This window comes from Odocoileus virginianus, chromosome 23, assembly GCF_023699985.2.
Source record: "Odocoileus virginianus isolate 20LAN1187 ecotype Illinois chromosome 23, Ovbor_1.2, whole genome shotgun sequence".
Taxonomy (NCBI): domain Eukaryota; kingdom Metazoa; phylum Chordata; class Mammalia; order Artiodactyla; family Cervidae; genus Odocoileus; species Odocoileus virginianus.
In genome coordinates, this window is record NC_069696.1 from 4,476,973 (window position 1) to 4,491,973 (window position 15,001).

A 15,001-nucleotide genomic window follows, 5' to 3' on the forward strand; every position below is an offset into this window, starting at 1 on the left:
GGCTTAGGGGTTGGGAAGAGAGGCATAATGCTGGATGGAGAAGGAGCCCTGGACCCAAACATGATCTGGATCAGTCATCTCTCTTTGCTGGCTCTGAGCTGCCTCCAGCTCTGTTTTCAGAGAAGGAAACTGCATCAGGAAGGAAATAGTATTAGGCTTGTCTAGCTGAAGCAGAGCCTGAGTTGACATATAAAACAATTAAGGTGAGGAAGGCTGATGAGACATTTCGAAACCTGCATTCAGGAATCTCCCTGGCTCAGAACAGGGCAGTTGGTTTTTAACCACTAAATTCCTGTTGGTTTTTACCAATAAAATTCCAAGACCGTAACCATCTCTTCCTCACTGTAAACGTTGGTTAGTTTGCTGAGTGTTACCACTGCTCGGGGGCAAGGAATTAAGACTGTGACAAACTATTTTAGACACTGGCAGCCGCAGCAGGTCTCTAGGAAGATAGTGTCTGCGAAGGCAGTCAAAGAGGGACTGCAGTCCTAGGAGGAACCAAAAAAAAAGGCAACTTCTGGGACTTCCCTTCGTCTCCTTGTGGTCTAGTGGTTAAAAATATGCCTTCCAATGCAGGTGATGCCAGTCTGATCCCTGGTCAGAAAACTAAGATCCTGCATGTCCTGGGGCAACTGAGCCTGCCTGAGTCTGTCTGCTGCAACTAAGACCCAGTGCAGCCAAATAAATAAATAATTTAAAAAACATTTTTTTTCCAACATGCAGAATTAGATTCTCTGAATACAACACCTTGCTAGGCTCCTCTTTGATTTTGCGTGCTAAGTCACTTCAGTTGTGTCCGATTGTTTGCGACCCCATGGACTGTAGCCCACCAGACTCCTCTGTCCATGGGATTCTCCAGGCAAGAACACTGGAGTGGGTTATCATTTCCTTCTCTAGGGATCTTCCCAACCCAGGGATCAAACCTGCGTCTCCTATGTCTCCTGCACTGGCCGGCGGGTTCTTTACCACTAGCGCCACCTGGGAAGCCCCTCCTTTGATTTTGTGACTTCAAACTCAGGATGAAGGAAGGGCTGGTGGGTTGAAACCTGCATTCTCCCTCAGCCCTGTCTGGGGGGTCGCAGGGGTGGTTGGCAGTAGACTGCAGTCACCCATTGGTCAAAGTCTTTGAAGATCCTAGCAAGCCAGCTGAAAGGCGTTTCTAGTTCCTTAGGCGGAAGGAAAGCAGAATGAGGAATTGCCTGGTGGAGGCGGCAGACAGGAGGGAAACAGGAAGGATGTAAGGAGTCTAGGGACTGACTTTTTCACTGTTTATGAAGGTCAAGGAGCTCAGTAAAATAGTCTGAGTTCTCTTTAAAGGACCTCAGTGTGTTTTCCCCCCTCTAGCCACACTGACACCAGAGTCTCAGCTTTTCAAACACAGACACACACACACACACACAGACACACACACACACAGACACACACACACACACAGACACACACACACACACACGGGGTAGTGGGGGAAGAAGGGGAGCTGAGGAGTGGAGGGAGAGAGATGAACGTAGTAATTGTTTTCTCTGAGATAAGCCCTAAACTCTATTCTATTCTAAAGAAAGAACACTGTCTCTCTGGTTTTGTTTTGTTTTTTCTTTCTTTTTTTCCTTCACCCTTCATGTTTTGTTCAGGGATGAATACTGAAAGGGAGGGAAAGAAAAGAATGCTCACATTTACTGAGGGCCTCGTGTGTGCTGAGCACTTTTTCTCATCTACTGTATTTCTTTTCATCTCCATGTTTTCATAGATGAAGAAGCTGAAGGGTCAGAGTATTTCAGTCCTTTAAGGTCTCCCCGTTGTAAAACGCAGAAGTGGGATGTGAACTCTGTTCTGACTTTTAAGCCATGACTCTTCCCACACGGAAGGAGAATGAGTCAGGCCCACTGCAGGCCAGGAGCCACTGGGGACCAGATGAAGCGGCGTGATTTAGAGCGGTGTTCTCAAACTTGCGCATACAGCAGGGTCTCCTGGAGGGCTTCTTAAAACCCAGATGGCTGGGCCCATCTCCAGAGATTCTGATCCTGTGGATCTGAGTGGGGCCCGGGAATCTACATGTTCTTATTTTAAAAATGTGTTAGTTGGAGTAGAGCTGATTCTCAGTGTTGTGTTTATTTCTTCTCTACATCAAAGTGATTTAGTTATACATATGTGTGTATGTATAACTTAAATTTACTTACTTGTTATTTTTGGCTCTGCTGGGTCTTCGTTGCTTCCCAGGCTTTTCTCTAGTTGGGGAGCACAGGCTCCAGGGTACGTAGGCTTCAGTAGTTGTAGCTCTCCAGCTCTGGAGCACAAGCTTAGTCGTGGTGGCACACGGGCCTAGCTGCTCTGACACAGGTGGAATCTTCCTGGACCAGGAATCGAACCCGTGTCTCCTGCATTGGCAGGTGGATTCTTAACACGGGACCACCAGGGAAGCCATATTTTTGTTTTCTCATAGTCTTTTCCATTGTGGTATATCACGGCATATTGAATATAGTTCCCTTTCCTGTACAGTATGGCCTGTAGCCCACCAGGCTCCTCTGTCCAGGGGGTTCTCTAGGCAAGAATACTGGAGTGGGTTGCCATTCCCTTCTCCAGGGGATCTTGCTGACCCAGGAATCGAATGTGGATCTCCTGCATTGCAGGCAGATTCTTTACTGTCTGAGCCACCAGGGAAACCCACAGTAGGACATTGTGTTTATCTTATAACAGTTTGCATCTGAATTTCTAACAGTTGCACCCAGGGCTATAGTTTGAGAATCGTTGACTTTGAACCAGTGCATGGCCAGTAACAGGAAAGCATCTCCCCGTAGGTGGTCTAGTGACTGTGGAGTCAGGGAACGTGGCAGTGTCACTTCTGTGCACAGTGGCCAGTGCCTCCAAAGTGGCCCTAGAATAGAATTCTCCACATTCTGAAAGCTGATAGAACCAGGATTTCTTGATTTCAGGTTCCATACGGGTTCTCCCATGGGCTTTCCTGGTGGCGCAGATGCAAAGCATCTGCCTGCAATGCAGAAGACCTGGGTTCGATCCCTGGGTTGGGAAGATTCCCCTGGAGAAGGAAATGGCAACCCACTCCAGTCTTCTTGCCTGGAAAATCCCATGGAGAGAGGAGCCTGGTGGGCTACAGTCCACGGGGTAGCAAAGAGTCAGACACGACTGAGCAACTTCACTCACGGGTTCGCCCACAGGACATTCTCTACTTCATGCAGTTCCAAGATTCTGTACCTGTGAATTTGTCTCCTTGTTAAAATGTACTTGTGACCCCAGAGTCACAGCACCCTGGCAGGGCTTCTGAGGATGTATGCAGATGCACACAAGTGCTGCCCAAACACATGCGTGTTCCCAGTTGCAGTGTGTGGGGGAATGATGCTCACCTTCTCGGTTCAGCCCCTTCTGGAAACAAGTGTCCTATTCCGTGTCTACTCGGTGCCGTGTTTTCGTAGTTGGATTCTTGTCGTTGATGTTTCTGCTGTCGAGAATGGGTGTCATGGGAAAGTGCTGCCTGGGGTTCTCAAGTGCAGAAAGGTTGGGCCAGGCCTCTCAGAGAAAATCTGTGTACCTGGTAAACACCAGTTGTGTGCTGTGGGCCCTAGGTTCAGTGTTAATGATCCAACAACACGTGTCTAAGAAGATGTCTTTAAACAGAAACACACACAGTTGGTCAGTTGACAGAAATGCTGTGGCAAGAGACTTGCAGGCCCCTCGCCTGGAGCGACTTCACAGAGCATGCAGACCCCAGGAAGTGCAGATTTACTATGTATCTGAGGAATCCGAGGGGTAGGGGGCCACGAAAGTTAATTAGAAGCGAAGAAAAACTTAACCATTGACTCAGAGACTACATAAGGCTGTGTGTGTGTGTGTGTGTGTGTGTGTGCGCGTGTGTTAGTCCTTCAGCCATGTCTGACTCTTTGCAGCCCTGCAGATCCTGTGGAGCTCACCAGGCTCCTCTGTCCTTGGGATTTTACAGGCGAGAACACTGGAGTGGGCTGCTGTGCCCTCCTCCAGGGGGTCGTCCCGACCCAGGGATCGAACCCAGATCTCCTGCATTGCAGGCAGATTCTTTATCATCTGAGCCAGGCAGATGCGAATACACATATATAAATTATGCAGAACTATGTCGTTCCTCTAGTTAGTGCGTGTGCAGAATATAGGAAAATATTAGTGATGACGGCTGTTGTGACTGCCCACCCTTTCCCTGCAGAGGATGTTCTGTGTTGAACGAGTGGTCTGATGTCCCCACCTCCTCAGCTCTCTTTGGAGAGCGGTCAGAACCAGCTGTACTAAGGCCAGGCTTCTCACATTGCATACCCGGGCCTCCGAGGAGGAAGGGCAGGGGCCTCACAGCTGCTGTTTATCCCACTCGCATTTGCAGCCGGAGGACAATGGACCTGCTGGTGGAGGGAGGAGAGGAGCGCTCCATTGTTGGCACAGTGGAAAGCGGGGCTCTGGGCATGGGGATCTCTGCATGTTCCTCTCCTCCCATCCCGAGTTCTCTCAGGAGCTCAGCCGCTTTTCAGAGATGTGCTATCATGCTGGAAAGTCAGAGGAGAAATCCGCTGTCTAGTGCAACGCTGAACCACACAGGCACTACGAACACAGTCTAGAACTCGGAGCACGCCTAGCCCAGAGGAGCCCCTCTCGCAGGCATGGGTGGGCTCGCTGTGCAGGGGTGAGGCGTCTGCAGGGAATGACCCTGCTCATGTGGATGGGACGGAGCAGGACTCCTTCGAGTCAGGACAAGGAAAGCTCATCTGTCAGTTCAATGTACGCGAGTGCTCTCGCTCCTTCCTTTTGTTTTGTCTGTGTTCTATCTTGAAGGGTTTGTGACTTTTATACACATTGTCCATCTCTGATAGGTCCCAGCACCAATGCTGACCAAGCTCCTGGCTGTTCCCTTACTCCCACCGTTATGGGCACCTGATGCCCATGTGTTCGGCTTTGCCTGGAGCCCCTGCTAGATGGAATGATGTCTTAGTCTCTTCTTTGGTGCATTGATCTTCTTGTCCCACCTCTCGCCGACCCTTTGCATGGCATCTTCCAAGTCCTACTACAACTTGTAATAGATGTGCCTACAAAGGCAGTCCCCCATGTGGATCCATAGGGGTTGGGACTTAAAAGCCAGGAGGAGGAAGGAGAAAAGTAGTGGGGTCACTGTAAAGAGGAGAGGCAGCTGGAGTAAGAAGTGATTTTGCTACAAGTAAGATCCCGGAAATATTCAGAGAACCAGCTCCCAGCTCATGTTTCCAAATTGTTTTGTTTGTTGCCCTTTGATTTTAAAGTTCAGTCGGATACTCTCTGCCCAGCCATTTATGTTATTTTCTCTGAGTGTCTCATTTCTTACCTCTATGCTGCCTTGCTCATCTTTCATTGTTCATTTTAGCCTCACTCTCTGAAATCCTCACCCTCCTAGTTTCCCGCTGCTTCCACAGGTTCTAGAACCCCACCTTCACTCTAAGCATCTGTGGTGATATTACACATACAGAGCTGGTGATGGGTATGATGTGATGGTGAGTGCTTGTATGAGGCAGATTCTAGCATGACCCTTGTCATAGGAGGAAACCGGAGCACAGTGGGGGGTCAGTAACCTGATCAAGGTCACCCAGCTGAGGAGGACAAAGCTGAGGGTTCCTACCTAGGTGCTCTGTGCTCTTCACCAACCCACACAGACCCTCTTCCAGCAAATGATCTGCTTTGTACTAACATGGCCACATTTAAAATTTATTGTACTAAAGTATAGTTGATGTACAATGTATCAATTTTTTCTGTACAGCAAAATGATTCAGTTATACATATATACATATATATCCTTTCTCTTTCACATTCTTTCCCATTATGGTTTATCACAGGATGTTGAATATGATTCCCTGGCTATACAGTAGGACCTTGTTGTTCTTCCATTTTGTATGTAATAATTTGCACCTGATAATCCCAAATTCCCAATCCATCCTTCCCCCAACCCCTAACCCCACCCCCTGCTTGGCAACCACAAGTTTGCTGTCTGTAGCTGTGAGTCTGTTTCATTGTTTTTTTTTAGTTGCTAAGTAGTGTCCGACTCTTTGTGACCCCATGGACTGCAGCACGCCAGGCTCCTCTATCCTCCACTATCTCCTGGAGTTTGCTCAAACTCATGTCCATTGAGTCAGGGATGCTGTCTAACCATCTCATCCTCTTTCACCCCCTCCTCCTTTTGCTTTCAATCTTTCCCAGCATCAGGGTCTTTTCTAATGAGTCAGCTCTTTGCATGAGGTGGCCAAAGTATTAGAGCTTCAGCTTCAGCATCAGTCCTTTCCCTTGGCTTGGCAGTCACACACCCACTCTGTGTCTGTTCCACAGACAAGCTCATTTGGTCATGTTTTAGATTCCACATATAAGTGGTATCATATGGTAGCCTGGCCACCTTCTCGTTGGCACTTGTGGTCAGCAGTCTTTCTCAGAAACTGCTATGGTGGACAAGGTGATCTGCCGCACAGACTCTGCTTCAAGGATGGAGATGTGGCCCCAGCTGCTGGCTTCAGAACCCATCTCAGCTGCAGAGGGTCCCCAAGCTCAAGGTCATGTTCTTTCCTAGACAGCCCACATCCAGTGACCAAGGAGGGTGTGTAGACTGCTGTTTCGGCCCAACACAGATTACGTGACAAGGTATTTTGGTTCCTGAGTGCCCTGCCGGGCTGGGCGAGACTGCCATCAACGCCTGCTTGGCAGCTCAATTCCGCCTTCTGCTCAATCCTGCTTCCTCCTCCACTATGGCCCCCACAGGCATTCTCCAATAAACTGAGACTGTTACCATGGGCCTCGGGCGCTTGGAGAAGAGTACCATCTTCACTCTGTAGCCTGAATTAAAGGAAAGAGACAGATCTAAGGAAAAGCCAAGGCCAAAGAAAATATTGATGATGAGTTTTAAAGATGCCAGACTTATCACCTTGTGTCACTTTAATCCAGTCTTCTCCACTGATCATTTCTGGGTGATTTTGTTATCCTCTGAAAGTTTTATGTAACAGTATGGCAGTTCCTCAAAAAAAATTAAAGTTAGAATTACCATATGATCCAGCAATCCTGCTTCTGGGTATGTACCCGAAGGAAGTGAAAAATATTTAATACACCCGTGTTCACAGCAGCATAATTCACTGTAGCCGAAAGGTGGAAGCAACCCCAAATCCATCAGCAGATGAATAGGTAAGCAAAATGTGGTGTATGTGCATGCTGGAGTATTATTCAGCATTCAAAAGGAAGGAGATTCTGACACATGCTGCAACATGGATGGACTGTGAAAGTATTATGTCAAGTGAAATAGGCCACACACAGAAAGACAACTATTGTATGATTGCCCTCAAATGAGGTACAGACCAGTCAGATTCACAGAGACCGAAAGAAGAATGGTGTGCCAGGAGCTGGGTTGGGGGGAGGGGAGTTGCTGTTTAATGGGGGCAGAACTTCAGTTTTTACAAGATGCAGAGGGTTCTGGGGATTGGTTGCACAATAGTGTGAATATACTCGATACTACCCAACTGCACACTTAAAAATGCTTAAGATGGCAGATTTTACGTTTGGTCTATTTTACCGCAATTCAAAAAAAAAAAAAAGGAAAAACTTTCATGTGGCAAGATGTCAAAATTAAATTTTAGCAAGGGAGCGTTTTAGAGAGCATGTCTCAGACTTTTTCCTGTGTACACAGTTCTCTGAAAATGGTCACGATCTGAGATCCTGCCTGGCGTAAGCCTTTGAAGGAGAGAGGTGAATCCCCCGACAGGATACGGCCGGAGAAAGACAAAGCCCTGAAGAATCACGGAAAAGAACAAGCAGGAAGTTCTCAGGGGAAACAGTGCCAAGTGCAGGATGGCCCGCCACAGGGTTGGCCCTGCGGTGGCTGCAGAGACAGGCGCTTCTTGTGTCCAGCGAAGACGATCTGAAGGCAGGAACAGAGCGGGGAGAGCACCTGGGTTCCTGGCTGCACTCCCACTACGGCAGGGGATGCACCATGGTCAAAGGCAACAGCCAGGAAGAGTCATTTTCCTTGCCTCTTGCAGGAGGGTAGTCACAACAGCAGGTGCTAAACAGGAAGAACCAGAACAACGGTTTTGAAGTCCATTCAGCACCTAGAAGGGCTCAAAGAGTGAGGTTTTAAAGGCAGAGGTGACAGGGGGTGGGGGGTGGGATGAATGGAGAGACTGGGATTGACGTAGATACACTACTACATGTAAAATAGATAACTAACGAGAACCTCATTAGTTGACAGGAGTTGGTGATGGACAGGGAAGCCTGGCGTGCTGTCTTCCATGGGTCGCAGAGTTGGACCCAAATGAGGGACTGAAGTGAAGTGAGAACCTGCTATGCAGCGCAGGAAGCCCTACTCAGGGCTCCGTGGTGACCTACATGGACTTGGTGTGAGTCGCTCAGTGGTGTCTGACTCTTTGTGACTCCATGGACTGTAGCCCGCCAGGCTCCTCTGTCCGTGGAGTTCTCCAGGCAAGAATATTGGAGTGGGTTGCCATTTCCTTCTCCAGGGGATCTTCTCAACCCAAGAATCGAACCAGGTCTCCTGTGGCTCCTGTATTGCAGGCAGATTCTTTACCGCTGAGCCAGGGAAGCCTGACCTAAATGGGATGAAAATCCAAAAAAAGAAAAGGGATGTATGTGTACATATAGCTGATTCACTTTGCTGCACAGCAGAAAATAATAACATTGTAAAGCAACCATACGCCAATAAAATTCGTAAAAGCAAATAAAATGACACAAATAAAATAATACAAAAATATACAAATAAAAGCAGAGATGACAGAGCAGGATGGATAGTCAAGTGTGAGACTGAGGATCACTCAGTCACCTGCGGTAGAAGCTGGAGAGACACCTCGATGGTGCATCTGAGTGTCTCCTGAATCAGGCTGTAAGCTGGCCTTGGCCTTGGCTCATTACAATGAAAGAGCAGCCAAACAAGGAGGTCAAGAGGGGAGCTCAACCTTGAAGGAGTTGGATTTCAGAGTAACTGGAGCCAACCACCCAGCCTGAAGCTGCTTTTCTCAAAGCATTGTTATCAGGCACGGATGGCAGCTGCAGATGCCCCCACTTGACACACAGGTATGTACTCATCACGCACTGTCCTGCTCATCACTTGGCCTTATCGCCTATTCCAGAGGCCTGTAAAAATTGCTTTGTTCAAGACGTTATCTGGGTGCCCTGGATGTTACTGAAGGGGTTCCTTTGAAGGGCTTTTAACATTATTCTCTTCCTTCCTTCCTTCCTTTTGGCACTTTTCCCTATTTTTCAAATTGTGGCAAAATACGTAAAACATAAAATTTGCCATTTTAATCATTTAAAAAAAATATTTATTTGGCTGCACTGTGTCTTAATTGAAGCATGCAGAATCTTATCTGCAGAATGTGGAATCTAATTCCCGGACCAGGAATTGAACCCGGGGACCCTGCTTTGGGAGCACAGAGTCTTAGCCACTGGACCACCAGGGAAGTCCCTGTTTTAACCATTTTTAAGTATGTAATTCAGTGACATTAATTTCACCATATTCTACAACCATCACTAATATCTATTTCCAAAACATTTTTGTGACCCAGCATGGACACTCTGTACCCACTAAGCAGTAACCACCTCCCTACCTCCCCAGACCTTGGTATAACCTCTGGTCTGCTTTCCATTTCTAGGAGTGTGTCTGCTTCAGGTAAGTCATATAAGCACGTTCATTCTTTGGCGTCTGGCTTAGTTTACATAGTTTAACTTCTTCAGGGTTCATCCCTGTTGTTGCCAGCAGCAGGATCTCCCTCCTATTTAGGACTGAATAATATTCCTGTGTATGGATGGACCACATTTTGCTTATCCCTCTGTCTGTGGAGCTCCTTTTGACTGTGGTGAGTGATGCTGCCATGAACATGGGTGCCAAATATCTGTTTGAGTTCCTGCTTTCAATTCCTTTGGGTGTTTACCCAGAAGTGGAATTACTGGATCATATGGTCGTACTATGTTTAGCTTTTGAGGAACTGTCAAACTGTTTTCCATGATGGCTGCACTATTTTACATTCCCATCAGCAATGACCAAGTGTTTGAATTTCTCCATGTCCTTACCAACGTTTGTTACTTTCATTTTTTAAAAGAATACGTTATGTATAATAGCCATTCCAGTGGCTGTGAAGTGATATCTGACTGTGGTCTTGATTTGCTTTTCCCTAATGACTGGTGATTTGATCATCTTTTTATGTGCTTACTAGTCATCTGAGCATATACTTTGAAGAAATATCTATTCAATCCTTCTGCCCATTTTTTTGTTTTAATTTTTTTCCATTTATTTTTATTAGTTGGAGGCTAATTACTTTACATCATTGCAGTGGTTCTTGTCATACATTGAAATGAATTAGCCATGGATTTACATGTACTCCCCATCCTGGTCCCCCCTCCCACCTCCCTCTCCACCCGATCTCTCTGGGTCTTCCCAGTACGCCAGGCCCGAGCACTTGTCTCATGCACCCAACCTGGGCTGGTAATCTGTTTCACCCTAGATAACATACATGTTTCGATGCTGTTCTCTTGAAACATCCCACCCTCGCCTTCTCCCACAGAGTCCACAAGTCTGTTCTATACATCTGAGTCTCTTTTCTGTTTTGCATATAGAGTTATCGTTACCATCTTTCTAAATTCCATATGTGTGTTAGTATACTGTAATGGTCTTTATCTTTCTGGCTTACTTCGCTCTGTATAATGGGCTCCAGTTTCATCCATCTCATTAGAACTGATTCAAATGAATTCTTTTTAATGGCTGAGTAATATTCCATTGTGTATATGTACCACAGCTTCCTCATCCATTTGTCTGCTGATGGGCATTTAGGTTGCTTCCATGTCCTGGCTATTATAAACAGTGCTGCGATGAACATTGGGGTGCACGTGTCTCTTTCAGATCTGGTTTCCTCGGTGTGTATGCCCAGAAGTGGGATTGCTGGGTCATATGGCAGTTCTATTTCCAGCTTTTTAAGAAATCTCCACACTGTTTTCCATAGTGGCTGTACTAATTTGCATTCCCACCAACAGTGTAAGAGGGTTCCCTTTTCTCCACACCCTCTCCAGCATTTATTGCTTGTAGACTTTGGATAGCAGCCATCCTGACTGGCGTGTAATGGTACCTCATTGTGGTTTTGATTTGCATTTCTCTGATAATGAGTGATGTTGAGCATCTTTTCATGTGTTTGTTAGCCATCTGTATGTCTTCCTTGGAGAAATGTCTGTTTAGTTCTTTGGCCCATTTTTTGATTGGGTCATTTATTTTTCTGGAGTTGAGCTGGAGGAGTTGCTTGTATATTTTTGAGATTAATCCTTTGTCTGTTGCTTCATTTGCTATTATCTTCTCCCAATCTGAGGGCTGTCTTTTCACCTTGCTTATAGTTTCCTTTGTTGTGCAAAAGCTTTTAAGTTTCATTAGGTCCCATTTGTTTATTTTTGCTTTTGTTTCTAAAATTCTGGGATGTGGGTCATAGAGGATCCTGCTGTGATTTATGTCGGAGAGTGTTTTGCCTATGTTCTCCTCTAGGAGTTTTATAGTTTCTGGTCTTAAATTTAGATCTTTAATCTTTATTTTTGTGTATGGTGTTAGAAAGTGTTCTAGTTTCATTCTTTTACAGGTGGTTGACCAGTTTTCCCAGCACCACTTGTTAAAGAGGTTGTCTTTTTTCCATTGTATATCCTTGCCTCCTTTGTTGAAGATAAGGTGATCATAGGTTCGTGGATTTATCTCTGGGCTTCCTATTCTGTTCCATTGATCTATATTTCTGTCTTTGTGCCAGTACCATACTGTCTTGATGACTGTGGCTTTGTAGTATAGTCTGAAGTCAGGCAGGTTGATTCCTCCAGTTCCATTCTTCTTTCTCAAGGTTACTTTGGCTATTCAAGGTTTTTTGTATTTCCATACAAATTGTGAAATTATTTGTTCTAGTTCTGTGAAAAATACCGTTGGTAGTTTGATAGGGATTGTATTGAATCTATAGATTGCTTTGGGTAGTATAGCCATTTTGACAGTATTGATTGTTCCAATCCATGAACACGGTATATTTCTCCATCTGTTTGTGTCCTCTTTGATTTCTTTCATCAGTGTTTTATAGTTTTCTATGTATAGGTCTTTTGTTTCTTTAGGTAGATATACTCCTAAGTATTTTATTCTTTTTGTTGCAATGGTGAATGGTATTGTTTCCTTAATTTCTCTTTCTGTTTTCTCATTGTTAGTGTATAGGAATGCAAGAGATTTCTGTGTGTTAATTTTATATCCTGCAACTTGACTGTATTCATTGATTAGCTCTAATAATTTTCTGGTAGAGTCTTTAGGGTTTTCTATGTAGAGGATCATGTCATCTGCAAACAGAGAGAGTTTCACTTCTTCTTTTCCTATCTGGATTCATTTTACTTCTTTTTCTGCCCTGATTGCTGTGGCCAACACTTCCAAAACTATGTTGAATAGTAGTGGTGAGAGTGGGCACCCTTGTCTTGTTCCTGATTTCAGGGGAAATGCTTTCAATTTTTCACCATTGAGGGTGATGCTTGCTGTGGGTTTGTCATATATAGCTTTTATTATGTTGAAGTATGTTCCTTCTATTCCTGCTTTCTGGAGAGTTTTAATCATAAATGGATGTTGAATTTTGTCAAAGGCTTTTTCTGCATCTATTGAGATAATCATATGGTTTTTATCTTTCAATTTGTTAATGTGGTGTATTACATTGATTGGTTTGCAGATATTAAAGAATCCTTGCATTCCTGGGATAAAGCCCACTTGGTCGTGGTGTATGATTTTTTTAATATGTTGTTGGATTCTGTTTGCTAGAATTTTGTTAAGGATTTTTGCATCTATGTTCATCAGTGATATTGGCCTGTAGTTTTCTTTTTTTGTGGAATCTTTGTCTGGTTTTGGAATTAGGGTGATGGTGGCCTCATAGAATGAGTTTGGAAGTTTACCTTCTTCTGCAATTTTCTGGAAGACTTTGAGTAAGATAGGTGTTAGCTCTTCTCTAAATTTTTGGTAGAATTCAGCTGTGAAGCCATCTGGTCCTGGGCTTTTGTTTGCTGGAAGATTTCTGATTACAGTTTCGATTTCCTTGCTTGTGATGGGTCTGTTAAGATCTTCTATTTCTTCCTGGCTCAGTTTTGGAAAGTTATACTTCTCTAAGAACTTGTCCATTTCTTCCAAGTTGTCCATTTTATTGGTATAGAGCTGCTGGTAGTAGTCTCTTATGATCCTTTGTATTTCAGTGTTGTCTGTTGTGATCTCTCCATTTTCGTTTCTAATTTTGTTAGTTTGGTTCTTCTCCCTTTGTTTCTTAATGAGTCTTGCTAATGGTTTGTCAATTTTGTTTATTTTTTAAAAAACCAGCTTTTAGCTTTGTTAATTTTTGCTATGATCTCTTTAGTTTCTTTTGCATTTATTTCTGCCCTAATTTTTAAGATTTCTTTCCTTCTACTAACCCTGGGGTTCTTCATTTCTTCCTTCTCTAGTTGCTTTAGTTGTAGAGTTAGGTTATTTATTTGACTTTTTTCTTGTTTCTTGAGGTAGGCCTGTAATGCTATGAATCTTCCCCTTAACACTGCTTTTACAGTGTCCCATAGGTTTTGGGTTGTTGTGTTTTCATTTTCATTCATTTCTATGCATATTTTGATTTCTTTTTTGATTTCTTCTATGATTTGTTGGTTATTCAGAAGCGTGTTGTTTAGCCTCCATATGTTTGAATTTTTAATAATTTTTTTCCTGTAATTGAGATCTAATCTTACTGCACTGTGGTCAGAAAAGATGACTGGAATGATTTCAGTTTTTTTGAAATTACCAAGACTAGATTTATGGCCCAGGATGTGATCTATTCTGGAGAAGGTTCCGTGTGCACTTGAGAAAAAGGTGAAGTTGATTGTTTTGGGGTGAAACGTCCTATAGATATCAATTAGGCCTAGCTGGTCCATTGTGTCCTTTAAAGTTTGTGTTTCCTTGTTCATTTTCTGTTTAGTTGATCTATCCATAGTTGTAAGTGGGGTATTAAAGTCTCCTACTATTATTGTGTTACTATTAATTTCCTCTTTCATACTCGTTAGCGTTTGCCTTACATATTGCAGTGCTCCTATGTTGGGTACATATATATTTATAATTGTTATATCTTCTTCTTGGATTGATCCTTTGATCATTATGTAGTGTCCATCTTTGTCTCTTTTCACAGCCTTTATTTGAAAGTCTATTTTATCTGATATGAGTATTGCGACTCCTACTTTCTTTTGGTCTCCGTTTGCGTGGAATACTTTTTTCTAGCCATTCACTTTTAGTCTGTATGTGTCCCTTGTTTTGAGGTGGGTCTCTTGTAGACAGCATATATAGGGGTCTTGCTTTTGTATCCATTCAGCCAGCCTTTGTCTTTTGGTTGGGGCATTCAACCCATTTACATTTAAGGTAATTATTGATAGGTATGGTCCTGTTGCCATTTATTTTGTTGTTTGGGGTTCACGTTTATACCACCTTTCTGTGTTTCCTGTCTAGAGAAGATCCTTTAGTATTTGTTGAAGAGCTGGTTTGGTGGTGCTGAATTCTCTCAGCTTTTGCTTGTCTGTAAAGCTTTTGAGTTCTCCTTCATATCTGAATGAGATCCTTGCTGGGTAGAGTAATCTAGGTTGTAGGTTATTCTCTTTCATTACTTTAAGTATGTCCTGCCATTCCCTTCTAGCCTGAAGGGTTTCTATTGATAGATCAGCTGTTATCCTTATGGGAATCCCTTTGTGTGTTATTTGTTGTTTCTCCCTTGCTGCTTTTAATATTTGTTCTTTGTGTTTGATCTTTGTTAATTTGATTAATATGTGTCTTGGGGTGTTTCGCCTTGGATTTATCCTGTTTGGGACTCTCTGGGTTTCCCTTCTGCCCATTTTTATATTGAGTGGTTTTTTTTTTTTTTTGGTTATTGAATTGTAGGCATTCTTTATATCTTCTGGATACTGATTCCTTATCTGATATATGATGTGAAAGTATCTCCCCCCATTCTTTTTTTTTTTTTTTGATGTTTATTTGTTTGGC

General features: G+C 44.0%; 1 long non-coding RNA gene across 1 annotated transcript in view; it reads left to right on the forward strand.

Annotated features, from left to right (window-relative positions):
* The window catches only part of LOC110130299 (uncharacterized), a 139,744-nt gene that overhangs the window by 92,842 nt on the left and 31,901 nt on the right, over positions 1-15,001 (forward strand). The gene's annotated exons all lie outside the window — the stretch shown is intronic.